Source organism: Staurois parvus, unplaced genomic scaffold, assembly GCF_062004578.1.
Source record: "Staurois parvus isolate SC_StPar_1 unplaced genomic scaffold, SC_StPar_1.0 ptg000151l, whole genome shotgun sequence".
Classification (NCBI taxonomy): domain Eukaryota; kingdom Metazoa; phylum Chordata; class Amphibia; order Anura; family Ranidae; genus Staurois; species Staurois parvus.
Window position 1 is genome coordinate 13231311 of NW_028317947.1, and position 23414 is coordinate 13254724.

Consider the following 23414-nt stretch of genomic DNA (forward strand, 5'->3'; position numbering starts at 1 on the left):
AAGGCAGGTGATGCAGTAGATTTAGGTTTAAAAGGTATCGAACCCCTTGATGTTGTAAATGTACTCAAGGGGGTCCCTGCCAAGGCAGGTGATGCAGTAGCTTTATGTTTAAAAGGTATCGAACCCCTTGATGTGGTAAATGTACTCAAGGGGGTCCCTGCCAAGGCAGGTGATGCAGTAGCTTTAGGTTTAAAAGGTATCGGACCCCTTGATGTGGTAAATGTACTCAAGGGGGTCCCTGCCAAGGCAGGTGATGCAGTAGATTTAGGTTTAAAAGGTATCGAACCCCTTGATGTTGTAAATGTACTCAAGGGGGTCCCTGCCAAGGCAGGTGATGCAGTAGATTTAGGTTTAAAAGGTATCGAACCCCTTGATGTTGTAAATGTACTCAAGGGGGTCCCTGCCAAGGCAGGTGATGCAGTAGATTTAGGTGTAAAAGGTATCGAACCCCTTGATGTTGTAAATGTACTCAAGGGGGTCCCTGCCAAGGCAGGTGATGTAGTAGCTTTAGGCAGCCGCAGTTGGAGTTTGCTAATTGCATACAGGAAGATTCATAAGAAATTACATCAGGTAATGAAGGATTACCATCAACTAGAGCAGAAGACCATAGAACAAGGTTAAATTGTTCTGCAATGTGGGCAAAAATTGTTGAAAGATAAATTAGAACATTATCAAAATATAGCCGAGATAGCAGCAGTAAAAGTGGCCCAAAATAAGTATAGGAAACGAAGGGGAAGGGTGAACCGTGGAAAAGTCCATCGGGCAATAGCAGCAGCCACAGTTGATTGGAATCCAGATAAGTGGGATGCTGATGTGTGGGATTCTTCATCTAGCGATGATTGGGATGAGGACCAAAGGCTGGGAAATCCATCCGGCCAAAATACAAGGTTCGTCTCAGGTAGTGAAATTCCTGGGGATACAGTGGAATAAGGGGTACAGAGAGATCTTGCCCAAAGGAAGAAAAGAAAAAAAAAATTGAAATACCTTAGTAAATGGATAAAGTGTTATAATTTTGATGCATCATTAGACAAGGATTCTTGTGTTAAGCTATGTAGGAGAATTAAAACTGAAACCGGCACTAAAAACATAGGAAACAGGTGCTCATGAATGAAATGAAAATAGAACAAATGGGTATAGCATTGACCGAATTGTGTAAGTCTACTACTGACTATGAGTGTTGTATATGAATACATAACATATCTGTTGAGATCCCAGATTGTTATGAAGTTATAGAGAACCATAGAGACCTGGTAAATGTTTTACAAGCTTGATGGTTTAAGAAAGTAGATATGCTGATTTTGTTGTTTTTTACTAACATTCGTATTCTATGTTGTTGCTAAACTTTGCATGTGCATTTGTAACATGTCTTTAAAGAACCCGGATCTAACTATATTAATAAGAATGAGAGAAGTGTTTAATAAGGATGGAACGGATGTGTATGTTGCTGAGAAAGATACATAGTAAGGAAGTGTGGGGAAAAGAGGTGTGGCAGGACATTGAAAGTTTTGTTCAATACTTGACGGTAACTGTTTATCATGTGGATGCTCATGTCCCTCTTGACTCATTAGAACGTTTGGTTAATTCTCAAGCAGACACTGCTGCAGCCATATCCAAAACATCCGATGCAGAAAGAGAAGCTGAAATTCAGGAAACATGGCTGCAGGGTACAGTCCTTTGGGCTCACCAAAAAAGTGGACATCTTGGAGAAAAGGCCACTTACAGGTGGGCACAGGAAAGGGGGATACCATTAACTATGGACAAAATTAAATCCATCATCCTTAAGTGTCCAGTATGCCAACATGTACAGAAAAGGAAAGTCCCACACACAGTGTTGGGACACATTGGAAGAGGTAAGTTGCCAGGTCAGATATGGCAGATGGATTTCATCAGACCTCTCCCAGCAAGCAGGGGATGTAAGTATTTTTGCACGGTGGTAGATACTTACTCAGGTTATCTAGTAGGGTTCCCCTGCAAAGCTGCTACTCAATGGAGTACTTTGAGGACTATAGAAGTGATAACCCAATATTATGGTACTCCTTTGCAAATTCAGACAGACAATGGTTCCCACTTCACAGGACAACAGGTAAAAGATTATGCCATGCAGCATGAATGGGTGTACCACATTCCCTACTAACCTCAAGCAGCTGGGTTGGTGGAGTGAATGAATGGTATACTAAAATCCACTTTAAAGAAGTTGCAAGGGTCTGATGCATATGGTCAATTAGCAACTAGATCAAGTATGGTGCTCTGAGGAGCAGTAGTTCTAGGAGGGTTAATAGATGCTGATTACCAGGGAGAAATTAAAGTAGTAATAATCAACCTTAGCACTGAAGCTATGATTTTACCAGCCCAGGACCGAGTAGCTCAGTTACTTTTGATTCCTTTATATATTGCTAACATTAGAGAGGGAGAGGCTCCCACAAAGTTAATGGTTGAGGAGACCAAGGCTTTGGCTCTACTAACACAGTTAATGTGGGGGCTAAAATTTGGGTACAGGGGGCATTTGGTCCCCCGGAACCTGCAGAAGTAATAGCTGTAGGTAAGGATCGCACCCTACTGATCATGAAACCAGGTAGAGAAAAGTGGGAACACGTCCCACAAGGAAAATGTTACTTGCGAGAATGATTCATACCGTATTGTCTTTCACAGAGCAACAATGTACTTACTTTCAGTCTTGGAATCCTTGGTATCGTGCGGCTGGTCAAATTAGAGGTCGGAGTGTAGACACCGGGAGTTAAAGTAACAGAAACCGGCAATGCCAGAATGAGCTGGGGTTGGAAAAACATGCGTACGAATACAACTCAAGATGATTTTATATGCCCAGCTAATCAGCCCTGCCCCATTCTAAATATAACCTCCAATGGTACTGTATGGACAGGAGCTCCGATAGAGGGTTACAAGCCAACATATGCGGTTCATGGAAATGAAGGTGTGATAAATGTTTGCTTTTGCCAACAGCAATCAAGCTTCATTTATTTGTCAGCTGCAAATAGGAGGTCCGTAACAAGAAACTGTACCACTAAGACTAAAGTAAATACTGCTTTTCTAAATGGATGCCTACTATATTTCATCCAGTTAGTATAGCTGTTGGAGTTGATAACCTAATGCTTCATTTAACAAATGCTTCAAATAATTTTTCAAAAGGTTTTGACACTAATGTTGCAAGATTTATTAACTGGACGGTGTGTACATTGCAAACCATGTATGAGCAACAACAAAAAGTTAATATGCAGGTTACGTTGATGACCAGAAATTAATTAGTATGGAGGACCGTGCTCAACAAGAATGTCCCCAAAGATATGTGGATACACTTGGATGCTCAAAAGATGATCTGTACTGACACTACCTGCCTTGGGACAATAATAATGTATAGTATTACTAAATCAACTATAATGTGTAAATTTGTTGTGATGCCTTTGATTATTGTTGCGCCTGGCGCTCAGCATTATTGGAGCCCAGAATTATATGGCACCCATGTAGATAATAACAAGACTCATGATCTTTCTTTTTGCGATGATACTTTAGAGGGAAAAATCTGTAAGCTACAGTCTTCTGTATAAGAGCCATGTTTGTTACAGAGCACTGTAAATATATGTACAGTTGCAAGAAAAAGTATGTGAACCCCTTGGGATTACGTGGAGTTTTCCATGAATTGGGCATAAAATGTGCTCTGAACGTCATCTAAGTCACAACAATAGAAGAACACAGTCTGCTGAACATAATACTACACAAACATTAGATGTTGCCATGGTTTAATTGCACATAACATGTAAACATTCACAGTGCAGGGAGGAAAAAGTATGTGAGGCCCTAGCTTAATGACTTCTCCCAGAGCTAATTGGAGCCAGGAGTGAGCCAACCTTGACTCCAATCAGTGTGATGATATTGGAGGTGTTGCTGACAGCTGTCCTGCCCTTAAAAAATACACACCTGTTTTGGGTTTACTGGTTTCAAGAAGCATTGTCTGATGTGAACCATGCCTCGCAGAAAAGAGCTCTCAGAAGACCTACGATCAAGAATTGTTGACTTGCATGAAGCTGGAAAGGGTTACAAAAGTATCTCCAAAAGCCTTGATGTTCATGTGTCCACGGTAAAACAGACTGTCTACAAATGGAGAAAGTTTAGCACTGTTGCTACTCTCCCTAGGCATGGTTGTCCTGTAAAAATGACTGCAAGAGCACAGCGCAGAATGCTGCATGAGGTAAAGAAGAATCCCAGAGTGTCAGCTAAAGACCTACAGAAATCTCTGGCACATGCTAACATTTGTGTTGACACATTTACAATAAGGAAGACATTAAACAAGAATGGAGTACATGGGAGGACACCACAGAGGAAGCCATTGCTGTCCAAAAAGAATATTGCAGCACATTTGAAGTTTGCAAAAGAGCACCTGGATGTTCCACAGCACTACTGGCAAAATATACTGTGGACAGATGAAACTAAAATTGAGTTGTTTGGGAAGAACACACAACACTATGTGTGGAGAAAAAAAGGCACAGCACACCAACATCAAAACCTCATCCCTACTGTAAAACATGGCGGAGGGAGCATCATGGTTTGGGGCTGCTTTGCTGCCTCAGGGCCTGGACGGATTGTCGTCATTGATGGGAAAATGAATTCCAGAGTTTATCAAGACATTTTGCAGGAAAACGTACGACCATCTGTCCGCCAACTGAAGCTCCGCAGAGGATGGGTGATGCAACAGGACAATGACCCAAAGCATACAAGTAATTCAACAAAACAATGGCTGCAACAGCACAGAATACGCCTTCTGGAGTGGTCCAGTCAGAGTCCTGACCTCAACCCGATTGAAATGCTGTGGCATGACCTTAAGAGAGCAATTCACACCAGACATCCCAAGAATATTGCTACACTGAAACAGTTTTGTGAAGAGGAGTGGTCCAAAATTACTCCAGATTGTTGTGCAGGTCTGATCTGCAACTACAGGAAACGTTTGGTTGAGGTTATTGCTGCCAAAGGAGGGTCAACCAGTTATTAAGTCCAAAGGTTCACATACTTTTTCCTCCCGGCACTGTGAATGTTTACATGTTATGTGCAATTAAACCATGGCAACATCTAACGTTTGTGTAGTATTATGTTCAGCAGACTGTGTTCTTCTATTGTTGTGACTTAGATGACGTTCAGAGCACATTTTATGCCCAATTCATGCAAAACTCCACGTAATCCCAAGGGGTTCACATACTTTTTCTTGCAACTGTAAATGGACCATCTTACCCATTTCCTATGAGATGATGATTGAAATAGCTCCGCAAACTGTGTGTATGGTGACCAACACTCCCGTGGTAAAGGGAATGAGCGTTCCCTTCTCAGGTTGTGTTAGTAACCTGTCTTCTTTAATTTGGCGCAATGAAACCTTTATATTACAGGGTGACAAGGAAGAATCAGTTCAAGAATATTGGAAGGGTTTTTCATTGGAGATCCCCAATTGGGAGTTCAATTTACCGGTTTTGAAACAATTAATGAATTAATCAATAGAAGTCCAACAATATCATATCAAATATTTAAATAAGACGATTGCACAACACATAGTAGATGGAAAATTGATAAAAGTGGGGTCTAGTATAGCGGAAGCTACTTCCCATCACTAGTGGGATGTGTTTCTAGGCTATTCCCCTTCAGCTACTAAGGTTCTAGATTTTCTGGTTCACCCTCTACTGATTATTATGATTATAATAGTTTTATTATCTCTATGGAACTGTTATATAGCTTACAAGCTATTTTGCAAGCGACCAATTCTGGTCATGGCAACTTATGTCACTTGAGTTTCAATCAAGGACCGATTGTGATACATATGTGACATGGGTGTATAGAATGTATGTGTGAAGGATGATTGACACTTAATTGCCATCATTTTATTAGAATATATCAGTGGAGGGGTAACTAGAGTTTAGAATAATAAGACAAGGACACTGTTAAAATCTATCAAGGCAAGATCTATGATTCATAGTTACCAGATGTGCAGTTGCAATCAGTCAAGGATTTATAGTTATAAGTAGAGATGAGCGAAGAAATGAAAAATTCGATTCGACTGATTCGGCGAATTCGTGGACAATATTCGATTCGAGTCGAATAAATTCGCTGTGAATTTAACTTAAAAAAGGGTGTTTCTAGGCTTCAGAGAGACTTAATATTAGTGCAGAACACTGTACCTTTAATTTAAATGCCCTTGGAGTCTGCTGGGGAAGAGAAATAATACTGTCTGTCAGTATGACATGCAGATGAGTGCCGTCGATCTTAGAATCACTGCACACTTCACTCCTTTGGCCAGTCACGGGGCCAAAACCAGTGTTTGGAGCCACAGTGTGGCGGTGGAGGCAGCAGCAATGGGAGGCCATACAGCAACCTATGACAAAATGGAAACCAGCAGGAGCGTGAGGAGACCTGAAAGTGGCACATGGCAGAGTGGGAGCAATGGGAGGCGGTACAGGGACCCAGGTCACACTATGGGCCCAGCAGCAGCGTGACCAGGCGGTACGGGGGCCCATGGCCGATATGGGGCTTGGTGGCACCTATGGAAGGCCTGTAATCTGCCAGCAACCTATGACAAAATGGACAACCGCAGGAGTGTGAGGAGATTTCAAAGTGGCACATGGCAGAGTGGAAGCAATGGGAGGCCGTACAGGGACCCAGGTCACACTGTGGGACCAGCATCAGCGTGAACAGGCGGTACGGGGGCCCATGGCCGATTTGACCTCATTCATCCCATAGTCCTGCCGACTCACGAATAGCGTGGCCTCCTCAAAGGGCCTGAGCAAGCGCAGGTGTCACACATGAGCTGCCAATGGCTGACATCTAAGTTACACAGGGAGTACCTTTATCCGCTTTTAACATCAGGAAATCTGTGATGGCCTTTAGCTGTTCGTAAAGGCGGTCTAACATATGTAGGGTTGAATTCCACCTTGTTGCAACGTCACAGCATGAGGAGTCGGTACGGGGGCCCATGGCAGATTACATGTCTGGCAGCAGCTATGTGAGGCCCGTAATCTGCCTGCACCCTATGTCAAAAAATTTAACACACCAGCAGTGTGAAGAGACCTGAAAGTGGCACATGGCAGCAGAGTGTGGCGATGGAGACAGCAGCAATGGGAGGCCGTACAGGGACCCATGAGAGACTCTAGACTTGGCAGCAGCATGAGGAGGCGGTATATAGGGGCCCATGGCAGATTAGGGGCCTGGCAGCAGCTATGTGAGGCCCGTAATCTGCCTGCACCCTATGTCAAAAAATTTAACACACCAGCAGTGTGAAGAGACCTGAAAGTGGCACATGGCAGCAGAGTGTGGCGATGGAGACAGCAGCAATGGGAGGCCATACAGGGACCCATGACAGACTCTGGACTTGGCAGCAGCATGAGGAGGCGGTATATAGGGGCCCATGGCAGATTAGGGGCCTGGCAGCAGCTATGTGAGGCCCGTAATCTGCCTGCACCCTATGTCAAAAAATTTAACACACCAGCAGTGTGAAGAGACCTGAAAGTGGCACATGGCAGCAGAGTGTGGCGATGGAGACAGCAGCAATGGGAGGCCGTACAGGGACCCATGAGAGACTCTAGACTTGGCAGCAGCATGAGGAGGCGGTATATAGGGGCCCATGGCAGATTAGGGGCCTGGCAGCAGCTATGTGAGGCCCGTAATCTGCCTGCACCCTATGTCAAAAAATTTAACACACCAGCAGTGTGAAGAGACCTGAAAGTGGCACATGGCAGCAGAGTGTGGCGATGGAGACAGCAGCAATGGGAGGCCATACAGGGACCCATGACAGACTCTGGACTTGGCAGCAGCATGAGGAGGCGGTATATAGGGGCCCATGGCAGATTAGGGGCCTGGCAGCAGCTATGTGAGGCCCGTAATCTGCCTGCACCCTATGTCAAAAAATTAAACACACCAGCAGTGTGAAGAGACCTGAAAGTGGCACATGGCAGCAGAGTGTGGCGATGGAGACAGCAGCAATGGGAGGCCGTACAGGGACCCATGAGAGACTCTAGACTTGGCAGCAGCATGAGGAGGCGGTATATAGGGGCCCATGGCAGATTAGGGGCCTGGCAGCAGCTATGTGAGGCCCGTAATCTGCCTGCACCCTATGTCAAAAAATTTAACACACCAGCAGTGTGAAGAGACCTGAAAGTGGCACATGGCAGCAGAGTGTGGCGATGGAGACAGCAGCAATGGGAGGCCGTACAGGGACCCATGAGAGACTCTAGACTTGGCAGCAGCATGAGGAGGCGGTATATAGGGGCCCATGGCAGATTAGGGGCCTGGCAGCAGCTATGTGAGGCCCGTAATCTGCCTGCACCCTATGTCAAAAAATTTAACACACCAGCAGTGTGAAGAGACCTGAAAGTGGCACATGGCAGCAGAGTGTGGCGATGGAGACAGCAGCAATGGGAGGCCGTACAGGGACCCATGAGAGACTCTAGACTTGGCAGCAGCATGAGGAGGCGGTATATAGGGGCCCATGGCAGATTAGGGGCCTGGCAGCAGCTATGTGAGGCCCGTAATCTGCCTGCACCCTATGTCAAAAAATTTAACACACCAGCAGTGTGAAGAGACCTGAAAGTGGCACATGGCAGCAGAGTGTGGCGATGGAGACAGCAGCAATGGGAGGCCGTACAGGGACCCATGAGAGACTCTAGACTTGGCAGCAGCATGAGGAGGCGGTATATAGGGGCCCATGGCAGATTAGGGGCCTGGCAGCAGCTATGTGAGGCCCGTAATCTGCCTGCACCCTATGTCAAAAAATTTAACACACCAGCAGTGTGAAGAGACCTGAAAGTGGCACATGGCAGCAGAGTGTGGCGATGGAGACAGCAGCAATGGGAGGCCGTACAGGGACCCATGAGAGACTCTAGACTTGGCAGCAGCATGAGGAGGCGGTATATAGGGGCCCATGGCAGATTAGGGGCCTGGCAGCAGCTATGTGAGGCCCGTAATCTGCCTGCACCCTATGTCAAAAAATTTAACACACCAGCAGTGTGAAGAGACCTGAAAGTGGCACATGGCAGCAGAGTGTGGCGATGGAGACAGCAGCAATGGGAGGCCGTACAGGGACCCATGAGAGACTCTAGACTTGGCAGCAGCATGAGGAGGCGGTATATAGGGGCCCATGGCAGATTAGGGGCCTGGCAGCAGCTATGTGAGGCCCGTAATCTGCCTGCACCCTATGTCAAAAAATTAAACACACCAGCAGTGTGAAGAGACCTGAAAGTGGCACATGGCAGCAGAGTGTGGCGATGGAGACAGCAGCAATGGGAGGCCGTACAGGGACCCATGAGAGACTCTGGACTTGGCAGCAGCATGAGGAGGCGGTATATAGGGGCCCATGGCAGATTAGGGGCCTGGCAGCAGCTATGTGAGGCCCGTAATCTGCCTGCACCCTATGTCAAAAAATTTAACACACCAGCAGTGTGAAGAGACCTGAAAGTGGCACATGGCAGCAGAGTGTGGCGATGGAGACAGCAGCAATGGGAGGCCGTACAGGGACCCATGAGAGACTCTAGACTTGGCAGCAGCATGAGGAGGCGGTATATAGGGGCCCATGGCAGATTAGGGGCCTGGCAGCAGCTATGTGAGGCCCGTAATCTGCCTGCACCCTATGTCAAAAAATTAAACACACCAGCAGTGTGAAGAGACCTGAAAGTGGCACATGGCAGCAGAGTGTGGCGATGGAGACAGCAGCAATGGGAGGCCGTACAGGGACCCATGAGAGACTCTAGACTTGGCAGCAGCATGAGGAGGCGGTATATAGGGGCCCATGGCAGATTAGGGGCCTGGCAGCAGCTATGTGAGGCCCGTAATCTGCCTGCACCCTATGTCAAAAAATTTAACACACCAGCAGTGTGAAGAGACCTGAAAGTGGCACATGGCAGCAGAGTGTGGCGATGGAGACAGCAGCAATGGGAGGCCGTACAGGGACCCATGAGAGACTCTAGACTTGGCAGCAGCATGAGGAGGCGGTATATAGGGGCCCATGGCAGATTAGGGGCCTGGCAGCAGCTATGTGAGGCCCGTAATCTGCCTGCACCCTATGTCAAAAAATTTAACACACCAGCAGTGTGAAGAGACCTGAAAGTGGCACATGGCAGCAGAGTGTGGCGATGGAGACAGCAGCAATGGGAGGCCGTACAGGGACCCATGAGAGACTCTAGACTTGGCAGCAGCATGAGGAGGCGGTATATAGGGGCCCATGGCAGATTAGGGGCCTGGCAGCAGCTATGTGAGGCCCGTAATCTGCCTGCACCCTATGTCAAAAAATTTAACACACCAGCAGTGTGAAGAGACCTGAAAGTGGCACATGGCAGCAGAGTGTGGCGATGGAGACAGCAGCAATGGGAGGCCGTACAGGGACCCATGAGAGACTCTAGACTTGGCAGCAGCATGAGGAGGCGGTATATAGGGGCCCATGGCAGATTAGGGGCCTGGCAGCAGCTATGTGAGGCCCGTAATCTGCCTGCACCCTATGTCAAAAAATTTAACACACCAGCAGTGTGAAGAGACCTGAAAGTGGCACATGGCAGCAGAGTGTGGCGATGGAGACAGCAGCAATGGGAGGCCGTACAGGGACCCATGAGAGACTCTAGACTTGGCAGCAGCATGAGGAGGCGGTATATAGGGGCCCATGGCAGATTAGGGGCCTGGCAGCAGCTATGTGAGGCCCGTAATCTGCCTGCACCCTATGTCAAAAAATTTAACACACCAGCAGTGTGAAGAGACCTGAAAGTGGCACATGGCAGCAGAGTGTGGCGATGGAGACAGCAGCAATGGGAGGCCGTACAGGGACCCATGAGAGACTCTAGACTTGGCAGCAGCATGAGGAGGCGGTATATAGGGGCCCATGGCAGATTAGGGGCCTGGCAGCAGCTATGTGAGGCCCGTAATCTGCCTGCACCCTATGTCAAAAAATTTAACACACCAGCAGTGTGAAGAGACCTGAAAGTGGCACATGGCAGCAGAGTGTGGCGATGGAGACAGCAGCAATGGGAGGCCGTACAGGGACCCATGAGAGACTCTAGACTTGGCAGCAGCATGAGGAGGCGGTATATAGGGGCCCATGGCAGATTAGGGGCCTGGCAGCAGCTATGTGAGGCCCGTAATCTGCCTGCACCCTATGTCAAAAAATTTAACACACCAGCAGTGTGAAGAGACCTGAAAGTGGCACATGGCAGCAGAGTGTGGCGATGGAGACAGCAGCAATGGGAGGCCGTACAGGGACCCATGAGAGACTCTAGACTTGGCAGCAGCATGAGGAGGCGGTATATAGGGGCCCATGGCAGATTAGGGGCCTGGCAGCAGCTATGTGAGGCCCGTAATCTGCCTGCACCCTATGTCAAAAAATTTAACACACCAGCAGTGTGAAGAGACCTGAAAGTGGCACATGGCAGCAGAGTGTGGCGATGGAGACAGCAGCAATGGGAGGCCGTACAGGGACCCATGAGAGACTCTAGACTTGGCAGCAGCATGAGGAGGCGGTATATAGGGGCCCATGGCAGATTAGGGGCCTGGCAGCAGCTATGTGAGGCCCGTAATCTGCCTGCACCCTATGTCAAAAAATTTAACACACCAGCAGTGTGAAGAGACCTGAAAGTGGCACATGGCAGCAGAGTGTGGCGATGGAGACAGCAGCAATGGGAGGCCGTACAGGGACCCATGAGAGACTCTAGACTTGGCAGCAGCATGAGGAGGCGGTATATAGGGGCCCATGGCAGATTAGGGGCCTGGCAGCAGCTATGTGAGGCCCGTAATCTGCCTGCACCCTATGTCAAAAAATTTAACACACCAGCAGTGTGAAGAGACCTGAAAGTGGCACATGGCAGCAGAGTGTGGCGATGGAGACAGCAGCAATGGGAGGCCGTACAGGGACCCATGAGAGACTCTAGACTTGGCAGCAGCATGAGGAGGCGGTATATAGGGGCCCATGGCAGATTAGGGGCCTGGCAGCAGCTATGTGAGGCCCGTAATCTGCCTGCACCCTATGTCAAAAAATTTAACACACCAGCAGTGTGAAGAGACCTGAAAGTGGCACATGGCAGCAGAGTGTGGCGATGGAGACAGCAGCAATGGGAGGCCGTACAGGGACCCATGAGAGACTCTAGACTTGGCAGCAGCATGAGGAGGCGGTATATAGGGGCCCATGGCAGATTAGGGGCCTGGCAGCAGCTATGTGAGGCCCGTAATCTGCCTGCACCCTATGTCAAAAAATTTAACACACCAGCAGTGTGAAGAGACCTGAAAGTGGCACATGGCAGCAGAGTGTGGCGATGGAGACAGCAGCAATGGGAGGCCGTACAGGGACCCATGAGAGACTCTGGACTTGGCAGCAGCATGAGGAGGCGGTATATAGGGGCCCATGGCAGATTAGGGGCCTGGCAGCAGCTATGTGAGGCCCGTAATCTGCCTGCACCCTATGTCAAAAAATTTAACACACCAGCAGTGTGAAGAGACCTGAAAGTGGCACATGGCAGCAGAGTGTGGCGATGGAGACAGCAGCAATGGGAGGCCGTACAGGGACCCATGAGAGACTCTAGACTTGGCAGCAGCATGAGGAGGCGGTATATAGGGGCCCATGGCAGATTAGGGGCCTGGCAGCAGCTATGTGAGGCCCGTAATCTGCCTGCACCCTATGTCAAAAAATTTAACACACCAGCAGTGTGAAGAGACCTGAAAGTGGCACATGGCAGCAGAGTGTGGCGATGGAGACAGCAGCAATGGGAGGCCGTACAGGGACCCATGAGAGACTCTAGACTTGGCAGCAGCATGAGGAGGCGGTATATAGGGGCCCATGGCAGATTAGGGGCCTGGCAGCAGCTATGTGAGGCCCGTTATCTTGCAGCACCCTATTTTAAAAAAATTAAACACACCAGCAGTGTGAAGAGACCTGAAAGTGGCACATGGCAGCAGAGTGTGGCGATGGAGACAGCAGCAATGGGAGGCCGTACAGGGACCCATGAGAGACTCTAGACTTGGCAGCAGCATGAGGAGGCGGTATATAGGGGCCCATGGCAGATTAGGGGCCTGGCAGCAGCTATGTGAGGCCCGTAATCTGCCAGCACCCTATGTCAAAAAATTCAACACAACTAAAGTGTGAAGAGACCTGAAAGTGGCACATGGCAGCAGAGTGTGGCGATGGAGACAGCAGCAATGGGAGGCCGTACAGGGACCCATGAGAGACTCTGGACCTAGCAGCAGCATGAGGAGGCGGTATATAGGGGCCCATGGCAGATAAGGGGCCTGGCAGCAGCTATAGGAGGCCCGTTATCTTGCAGCACCCTATTTTAAAAAAATTAAACACAACAGCAGTGTGAGGAGACCTGAAAGTGGCACATGGCAGCAGAGTGTGGCGATGGAGACAGCAGCAATGGGAGGCCGTACAGGGACCCATGAGAGACTCTAGACTTGGCAGCAGCATGAGGAGGCGGTATATAGGGGCCCATGGCAGATTAGGGGCCTGGCAGCAGCTATGTGAGGCCCGTAATCTGCCTGCACCCTATGTCAAAAAATTTAACACACCAGCAGTGTGAAGAGACCTGAAAGTGGCACATGGCAGCAGAGTGTGGCGATGGAGACAGCAGCAATGGGAGGCCGTACAGGGACCCATGAGAGACTCTAGACTTGGCAGCAGCATGAGGAGGCGGTATATAGGGGCCCATGGCAGATTAGGGGCCTGGCAGCAGCTATGTGAGGCCCGTAATCTGCCTGCACCCTATGTCAAAAAATTTAACACACCAGCAGTGTGAAGAGACCTGAAAGTGGCACATGGCAGCAGAGTGTGGCGATGGAGACAGCAGCAATGGGAGGCCGTACAGGGACCCATGAGAGACTCTAGACTTGGCAGCAGCATGAGGAGGCGGTATATAGGGGCCCATGGCAGATTAGGGGCCTGGCAGCAGCTATGTGAGGCCCGTAATCTGCCTGCACCCTATGTCAAAAAATTTAACACACCAGCAGTGTGAAGAGACCTGAAAGTGGCACATGGCAGCAGAGTGTGGCGATGGAGACAGCAGCAATGGGAGGCCGTACAGGGACCCATGAGAGACTCTAGACTTGGCAGCAGCATGAGGAGGCGGTATATAGGGGCCCATGGCAGATTAGGGGCCTGGCAGCAGCTATGTGAGGCCCGTAATCTGCCTGCACCCTATGTCAAAAAATTTAACACACCAGCAGTGTGAAGAGACCTGAAAGTGGCACATGGCAGCAGAGTGTGGCGATGGAGACAGCAGCAATGGGAGGCCGTACAGGGACCCATGAGAGACTCTAGACTTGGCAGCAGCATGAGGAGGCGGTATATAGGGGCCCATGGCAGATTAGGGGCCTGGCAGCAGCTATGTGAGGCCCGTAATCTGCCTGCACCCTATGTCAAAAAATTTAACACACCAGCAGTGTGAAGAGACCTGAAAGTGGCACATGGCAGCAGAGTGTGGCGATGGAGACAGCAGCAATGGGAGGCCGTACAGGGACCCATGAGAGACTCTAGACTTGGCAGCAGCATGAGGAGGCGGTATATAGGGGCCCATGGCAGATTAGGGGCCTGGCAGCAGCTATGTGAGGCCCGTAATCTGCCTGCACCCTATGTCAAAAAATTTAACACACCAGCAGTGTGAAGAGACCTGAAAGTGGCACATGGCAGCAGAGTGTGGCGATGGAGACAGCAGCAATGGGAGGCCGTACAGGGACCCATGAGAGACTCTGGACTTGGCAGCAGCATGAGGAGGCGGTATATAGGGGCCCATGGCAGATTAGGGGCCTGGCAGCAGCTATGTGAGGCCCGTAATCTGCCTGCACCCTATGTCAAAAAATTTAACACACCAGCAGTGTGAAGAGACCTGAAAGTGGCACATGGCAGCAGAGTGTGGCGATGGAGACAGCAGCAATGGGAGGCCGTACAGGGACCCATGAGAGACTCTAGACTTGGCAGCAGCATGAGGAGGCGGTATATAGGGGCCCATGGCAGATTAGGGGCCTGGCAGCAGCTATGTGAGGCCCGTAATCTGCCTGCACCCTATGTCAAAAAATTTAACACACCAGCAGTGTGAAGAGACCTGAAAGTGGCACATGGCAGCAGAGTGTGGCGATGGAGACAGCAGCAATGGGAGGCCGTACAGGGACCCATGAGAGACTCTGGACTTGGCAGCAGCATGAGGAGGCGGTATATAGGGGCCCATGGCAGATTAGGGGCCTGGCAGCAGCTATGTGAGGCCCGTAATCTGCCTGCACCCTATGTCAAAAAATTTAACACACCAGCAGTGTGAAGAGACCTGAAAGTGGCACATGGCAGCAGAGTGTGGCGATGGAGACAGCAGCAATGGGAGGCCGTACAGGGACCCATGAGAGACTCTAGACTTGGCAGCAGCATGAGGAGGCGGTATATAGGGGCCCATGGCAGATTAGGGGCCTGGCAGCAGCTATGTGAGGCCCGTAATCTGCCTGCACCCTATGTCAAAAAATTTAACACACCAGCAGTGTGAAGAGACCTGAAAGTGGCACATGGCAGCAGAGTGTGGCGATGGAGACAGCAGCAATGGGAGGCCGTACAGGGACCCATGAGAGACTCTGGACTTGGCAGCAGCATGAGGAGGCGGTATATAGGGGCCCATGGCAGATTAGGGGCCTGGCAGCAGCTATGTGAGGCCCGTAATCTGCCTGCACCCTATGTCAAAAAATTTAACACACCAGCAGTGTGAAGAGACCTGAAAGTGGCACATGGCAGCAGAGTGTGGCGATGGAGACAGCAGCAATGGGAGGCCGTACAGGGACCCATGAGAGACTCTAGACTTGGCAGCAGCATGAGGAGGCGGTATATAGGGGCCCATGGCAGATTAGGGGCCTGGCAGCAGCTATGTGAGGCCCGTAATCTGCCTGCACCCTATGTCAAAAAATTTAACACACCAGCAGTGTGAAGAGACCTGAAAGTGGCACATGGCAGCAGAGTGTGGCGATGGAGACAGCAGCAATGGGAGGCCGTACAGGGACCCATGAGAGACTCTAGACTTGGCAGCAGCATGAGGAGGCGGTATATAGGGGCCCATGGCAGATTAGGGGCCTGGCAGCAGCTATGTGAGGCCCGTTATCTTGCAGCACCCTATTTTAAAAAAATTAAACACACCAGCAGTGTGAAGAGACCTGAAAGTGGCACATGGCAGCAGAGTGTGGCGATGGAGACAGCAGCAATGGGAGGCCGTACAGGGACCCATGAGAGACTCTAGACTTGGCAGCAGCATGAGGAGGCGGTATATAGGGGCCCATGGCAGATTAGGGGCCTGGCAGCAGCTATGTGAGGCCCGTAATCTGCCTGCACCCTATGTCAAAAAATTTAACACACCAGCAGTGTGAAGAGACCTGAAAGTGGCACATGGCAGCAGAGTGTGGCGATGGAGACAGCAGCAATGGGAGGCCGTACAGGGACCCATGAGAGACTCTGGACTTGGCAGCAGCATGAGGAGGCGGTATATAGGGGCCCATGGCAGATTAGGGGCCTGGCAGCAGCTATGTGAGGCCCGTAATCTGCCTGCACCCTATGTCAAAAAATTTAACACACCAGCAGTGTGAAGAGACCTGAAAGTGGCACATGGCAGCAGAGTGTGGCGATGGAGACAGCAGCAATGGGAGGCCGTACAGGGACCCATGAGAGACTCTAGACTTGGCAGCAGCATGAGGAGGCGGTATATAGGGGCCCATGGCAGATTAGGGGCCTGGCAGCAGCTATGTGAGGCCCGTAATCTGCCTGCACCCTATGTCAAAAAATTTAACACACCAGCAGTGTGAAGAGACCTGAAAGTGGCACATGGCAGCAGAGTGTGGCGATGGAGACAGCAGCAATGGGAGGCCGTACAGGGACCCATGAGAGACTCTGGACTTGGCAGCAGCATGAGGAGGCGGTATATAGGGGCCCATGGCAGATTAGGGGCCTGGCAGCAGCTATGTGAGGCCCGTAATCTGCCTGCACCCTATGTCAAAAAATTTAACACACCAGCAGTGTGAAGAGACCTGAAAGTGGCACATGGCAGCAGAGTGTGGCGATGGAGACAGCAGCAATGGGAGGCCGTACAGGGACCCATGAGAGACTCTAGACTTGGCAGCAGCATGAGGAGGCGGTATATAGGGGCCCATGGCAGATTAGGGGCCTGGCAGCAGCTATGTGAGGCCCGTAATCTGCCTGCACCCTATGTCAAAAAATTTAACACACCAGCAGTGTGAAGAGACCTGAAAGTGGCACATGGCAGCAGAGTGTGGCGATGGAGACAGCAGCAATGGGAGGCCGTACAGGGACCCATGAGAGACTCTAGACTTGGCAGCAGCATGAGGAGGCGGTATATAGGGGCCCATGGCAGATTAGGGGCCTGGCAGCAGCTATGTGAGGCCCGTTATCTTGCAGCACCCTATTTTAAAAAAATTAAACACACCAGCAGTGTGAAGAGACCTGAAAGTGGCACATGGCAGCAGAGTGTGGCGATGGAGACAGCAGCAATGGGAGGCCGTACAGGGACCCATGAGAGACTCTAGACTTGGCAGCAGCATGAGGAGGCGGTATATAGGGGCCCATGGCAGATTAGGGGCCTGGCAGCAGCTATGTGAGGCCCGTAATCTGCCAGCACCCTATGTCAAAAAATTCAACACAACTAAAGTGTGAAGAGACCTGAAAGTGGCACATGGCAGCAGAGTGTGGCGATGGAGACAGCAGCAATGGGAGGCCGTACAGGGACCCATGAGAGACTCTGGACCTAGCAGCAGCATGAGGAGGCGGTATATAGGGGCCCATGGCAGATAAGGGGCCTGGCAGCAGCTATAGGAGGCCCGTTATCTTGCAGCACCCTATTTTAAAAAAATTAAACACAACAGCAGTGTGAGGAGACCTGAAAGTGGCACATGGCAGCAGAGTGTGGCGATGGAGACAGCAGCAATGGGAGGCCGTACAGGGACCCATGAGAGACTCTGGACCTGGCAGCAGCAGGAGGAGGTGGTATATAGGGGCCTATGGCAGATTAGGGGCCTGGCAGCAGCTATAGGAGGCCCGTAATCTGCCAGCACCCTATGTCAAAAAATTCAACACACCAGCAGTGTGAGGAGACCTGAAAGTGGCACATGTTTGAGGCATGATTCATGGCGGATTTAGTCAGTTGTGTCAGAAACTGGTGGTTTGAAATCCAGACTAATCCACGCCTGATTCATTTTCACAAACGTGAGTCTCTCCACACTTTGGGTGGACAGTCGTGTCCTCCGCGGAGTTACAATACCTCCTGCCGCACTAAACACGCGCTCCGATGCCACGCTACTGGCCGGGCATGACAGCCTTTCAAGGGCAAATTCAGCTAGTTGGGGCCAAAGGTCAAGTTTCGTTGCCCAGTAGTCAAGGGGATTGTCTACCTCGGTTGGCAGGGTGCTGTCCAAGTAGGCCCAAGCCTGTTGTTTGAGCTCCTGCTCCAGGTCCACCTGATGCTGCTGCTGCTGCTGCGGCTGGTTAGTAGTTTCCTCACTGCGCTGGTGAAGAAAGCTACTCATCATCGACTGCAGACTGAGGCAGCCGCTGCTGGTGGAGCTGCCACTGCTCCTACCACCCCACCCCTCCCCTGCTGCCATGCCAGCGGAACGCGAGCGCACAGGGCCCACAGTGTCTGAGGATGGACGTTGGCGCACAAAGGCAGAGACCAACTGACTACATAGGTGGTTTTTATAGTACGTAATTTTGGCCTCCCTCTCAGCAGGTGTGAAAAAGGCCACCATTTTGGACCGGTAGCGAGGGTCCAACAAGGTGGACAGCCAAAAGTCATCCCTCTGTCTGATGGTTATTATTCGGCTGTCGCTACGCAAGCAACCGAGCATGCTATGGGCCATTTGTGCCAAGGAATGCGAGGGACTCCCTGCCTCCATCTCCACAGCATACTGCCACGGTGCGTCTGGGTCCTCTGTCTCCTCCTCCTCCTCCTCTACCAGATGCTCCTGCTCCTCCACTCCTGTCCGCTGAGTGGAAAAACCACCCATTTCACTCAATAATTCCTGAGCACAAATGTCCTCCTCTACCTCCTCCTCTTCTTCCTGTCCTGCCCCCACAGGGGTCATGTGGCGTTGAGATCTGTGCGCCACGTCTACCGCACCCTGACCAGCCATTGTTAACAGCATTTGTTCCAGGACGTGCAACAGAGGAATGACGTCGTTCATCCCATAGTCCTGCCGACTCACGAATAGCGTGGCCTCCTCAAAGGGCCTGAGCAAGCGGCAGGTGTCACGCATGAGCTGCCAATGGCTGACATCTAAGTTACACAGGGGAGTACCTTTATCCGCTTGTAACATCAGGAAATCGGTGATGGCCTTTCGCTGCTCGTAAAGGCGGTCTAACATGTGTAGGGTTGAATTCCACCTTGTTGCAACGTCGCAGATCAGGCGATGCTGTGGAATTCCGTTCTGCCGCTGCAGCTCAATGAGGGTGTTCTTTGCGGTGTAGGAATGGCTGAAATGCATGCACAGTTTACGTGACATTTTAAGGATGTCTTGCAGTGGGATGGTGGATTTTAGGAACCGCTTGACAACCAGATTGAACACGTGAGCCATGCATGGCGCATGGCACAACCTTCCTTGACGCAGAGCAGACACCATGTTCTTTCCGTTGTCAGTCAACATGGTTCCGATTTTTAGTTTGCGCGGAGACAGCCATCTGTCGATTTCTCTGTTCATTACACTCAGCAGTTCCTCCCCTGTGTGACTACGTTCGCCAAGGCATACCAGGTGCAGCACAGCGTGACACCGTTGCGCCCTGCACATGTGATATGCCGGTCGGGTAATGGGACTTGGCACGGGGGTGGCGGCTGAGGACACGGCGGAAAAAGAGGTGGTAGAGGCGGACATGCTTGCTGGACCAAGGACGTGCAAACGTGGAGGCAAAAGCGTCGTGACCTGTCCAAGTTGCTGGTGCGGCTGTGCCGGCACCACGTTCACCCAGTGGGCCGTAAATGACATGTACTGTCCCTGACCGTAGTTACAGCTCCACACGTCGGCGCTGCCGTGCACTTTGGCAGAGACCGACATGCTCAAAGACTGGCCCACCATCTCTTCTACATGTGAATGCAGGGCTGGCACTGCCTTTTGGGCAAAGAAATGACGGCTTGGCACTCTCCACCGCGGCGCGGCACAAGCCATCATTTCTCGGAAAGGTGCTGAGTCCACCAGTTGGAAAGGGAGGGACTGCAGCACCAGCAACTTGGACAGGAGGACGTTCAGCTTTTGCACCGTCGGGTGCGTGCTCGCAAACTGTTGTCTCTTGGATACGGATTCCAAGAAAGACTGTTGACGGAATCCGAGAAGAGGAGTAGCAGGAGAAGGAGCATCTGAACGAGCGGAAGATGCCAATGAGCGACAACTCCCCTCAGCAGAGGTGTTGGAGCCTTGACTGGCTGATAGAGGGCGATTGACGACGTCGGGTGACGGAGCAAGTAACGGAGCGGGTGATGGAGCGGGGGCTGGGGCAGGCAGAACCGCCGTATGTTTATCACGGTTTTCCCAGGCCACCGAATGGTGACGCTGCATATGCTGACGCAACGCTGTAGTCCCAACATGGGCCCCCTGGCCACGCTTGCATTTCTGGCCACATAGTCGACATACGGCTACGTTTACTTCCTCGGGCGGCTTGAGGAAAAATTGCCACACCACCGAGTAGGAAACTTTGCCCCCGCTACTCTTCACTGGCTGACTGCTACTTCCTCCGTGCGCAACGGCACCACTACTGGCCGTGGTGGTAGGCTGCAGTGGAGCTGGTGCTCTACTCCGTGGACGTTTGGCTCCACTGACACTGATGCGACCCTGCTGCTGTCTCCTGGGCAACCCACCGACTGTTTTGCTCGCTGCCAAGCTGCCACCCTCTTCTCCTGATGATGCGGAAGAAATTGCCTGATGACGACGAGGCTGCCAAGTGCGATCAACCTCCTCATCATCAAGTAGGGTCTCCGCCTCACTACTAGCCCCCTCGGCTGCGTCTGGGTCAGGAGACAGACCTGTCTCTAGACCGGCTACCGAGCCACTCTCCTCGCCAGTACTTGTTCGCTTGGCTGCTGAAAAGGCCGATGTCTCCCCCCGTTCCTGACCGCCCTCTGTTAGCTCTTCCTCACTGTACAGTGGGGCTGAGCCCACAGCATGCGATACTTCGCTTGGTGAGGGAACAGCAAAGGACAGGGGCAGGTAGAGGACACGTGATTTCAGTGGGCTTGGTCCCGGGCCATGCCAACTAACGGTTGTGTCTGACGTACCCACCGACCGTTGGCTGTAGGTGTCAGAGGTGACCTGGGAAGAGGAAGACGACCGAGCCAACCAATCAATGACGGCAGGGTTGTCGGTGGAGACACGACCGCTGGATGACACCGGGAGCACTGGCCTCTGGCTGCGAATACTGCTGCCTCGACCCCTTCCTCTGCTGCCACGTCTGCTCGCTCCTAAAACATTGCCTCCTCTGCCACTCCTCTGCATGTTGTCTGACATACTATTTAATTCAACGATTAGGTGTCCCTGAGTAACAATTCTCTGGCACTCAGTAACAATTCTGTCTGTCCCTGAGTATGAATTCTGTGGCCCTGAGTAACAATTATGTGTCTGTGCGAGTAACAATTCTGTGTCTGTGCGAGTAACAATTCTGTGTCTGTGCAAGTAACAATTTTGTGTCTGTGCGAGTAACAATTCTCTGGCACTCAGTAACAATTCTGTCTGTCCCTGAGTAACAATTCTCTGGCACTCAGTAACAATTCTGTCTGTCCCTGAGTATGAATTCTGTGGCCCTGAGTAACAATTCTGTGTCTGTGCGAGTAACAATTCTGTGTCTGTGCAAGTAACAATTTTGTGTCTGTGCGAGTAACAATTCTCTGGCACTCAGTAACAATTCTGTCTGTCCCTGAGTAACAATTCTCTGGCACTCAGTAACAATTCTGTCTGTCCCTGAGTATGAATTCTGTGGCCCTGAGTAACAATTCTGTGTCTGTGCGAGTAACAATTCTGTGTCTGTGCAAGTAACAATTTTGTGTCTGTGCGAGTAACAATTCTCTGGCACTCAGTAACAATTCTGTCTGTCCCTGAGTAACAATTCTCTGGCACTCAGTAACAATTCTGTCTGTCCCTGAGTAACAATTCTCTGGCACTCAGTAACAATTCTGTCTATCCCTGAGTATGAATTCTGTGGCCCTGAGTAACAATTCTGTGTCTGTGCGAGTAACAATTCTGTGTCTGTGCAAGTAACAATTTTGTGTCTGTGCGAGTAACAATTCTCTGGCACTCAGTAACAATTCTGTCTGTCCCTGAGTAACAATTCTCTGGCACTCAGTAACAATTCTGTCTGTCCCTGAGTAACAATTCTCTGGCACTCAGTAACAATTCTGTCTGTCCCTGAGTATGAATTCTGTGGCCCTGAGTAACAATTCTGTGTCTGTGCGAGTAACAATTCTGTGTCTGTGCAAGTAACAATTTTGTGTCTGTGCGAGTAACAATTCTCTGGCACTCAGTAACAATTCTGTCTGTCCCTGAGTAACAATTCTCTGGCACTCAGTAACAATTCTGTCTGTCCCTGAGTAACAATTCTCTGGCACTCAGTAACAATTCTGTCTATCCCTGAGTATGAATTCTGTGGCCCTGAGTAACAATTCTGTGTCTGTGCGAGTAACAATTCTGTGTCTGTGCAAGTAACAATTTTGTGTCTGTGCGAGTAACAATTCTCTGGCACTCAGTAACAATTCTGTCTGTCCCTGAGTAACAATTCTCTGGCACTCAGTAACAATTCTGTCTGTCCCTGAGTAACAATTCTCTGGCACTCAGTAACAATTCTGTCTATCCCTGAGTATGAATTCTGTGGCCCTGAGTAACAATTCTGTGTCTGTGCGAGTAACAATTCTGTGTCTGTGCAAGTAACAATTTTGTGTCTGTGCGAGTAACAATTCTCTGGCACTCAGTAACAATTCTGTCTGTCCCTGAGTAACAATTCTCTGGCACTCAGTAACAATTCTGTCTGTCCCTGAGTAACAATTCTCTGGCACTCAGTAACAATTCTGTCTGTCCCTGAGTAACAATTCTCTGGCACTCAGTAACAATTCTGTCTGTCCCTGAGTAACAATTCTCTGGCACTCAGTAACAATTCTGTCTGTCCCTGAGTATGAATTCTGTGGCCCTGAGTAACAATTCTGTGTCTGTGCGAGTAACAATTCTGTGTCTGTGCAAGTAACAATTTTGTGTCTGTGCGAGTAACAAATCTCTGGCACTCAGTAACAATTCTGTCTGTCCCTGAGTAACAATTCTCTGGCACTCAGTAACAATTCTGTCTGTCCCTGAGTAACAATTCTCTGGCACTCAGTAACAATTCTGTCTGTCCCTGAGTATGAATTCTGTGGCCCTGAGTAACAATTCTGTGTCTGTGCGAGTAACAATTCTGTGTCTGTGCAAGT

General features: G+C 50.3%; 1 protein-coding gene and 1 pseudogene across 1 annotated transcript in view; both read left to right on the forward strand.

Moving 5' to 3' along the window:
* LOC149464494 (NXPE family member 2-like) overlaps positions 1-23414 on the forward strand; it is a 190114-nt gene that overhangs the window by 113108 nt on the left and 53592 nt on the right. The window lies entirely within an intron of this gene.
* Positions 3054-5783, forward strand: LOC149464498 (uncharacterized; annotated as a pseudogene).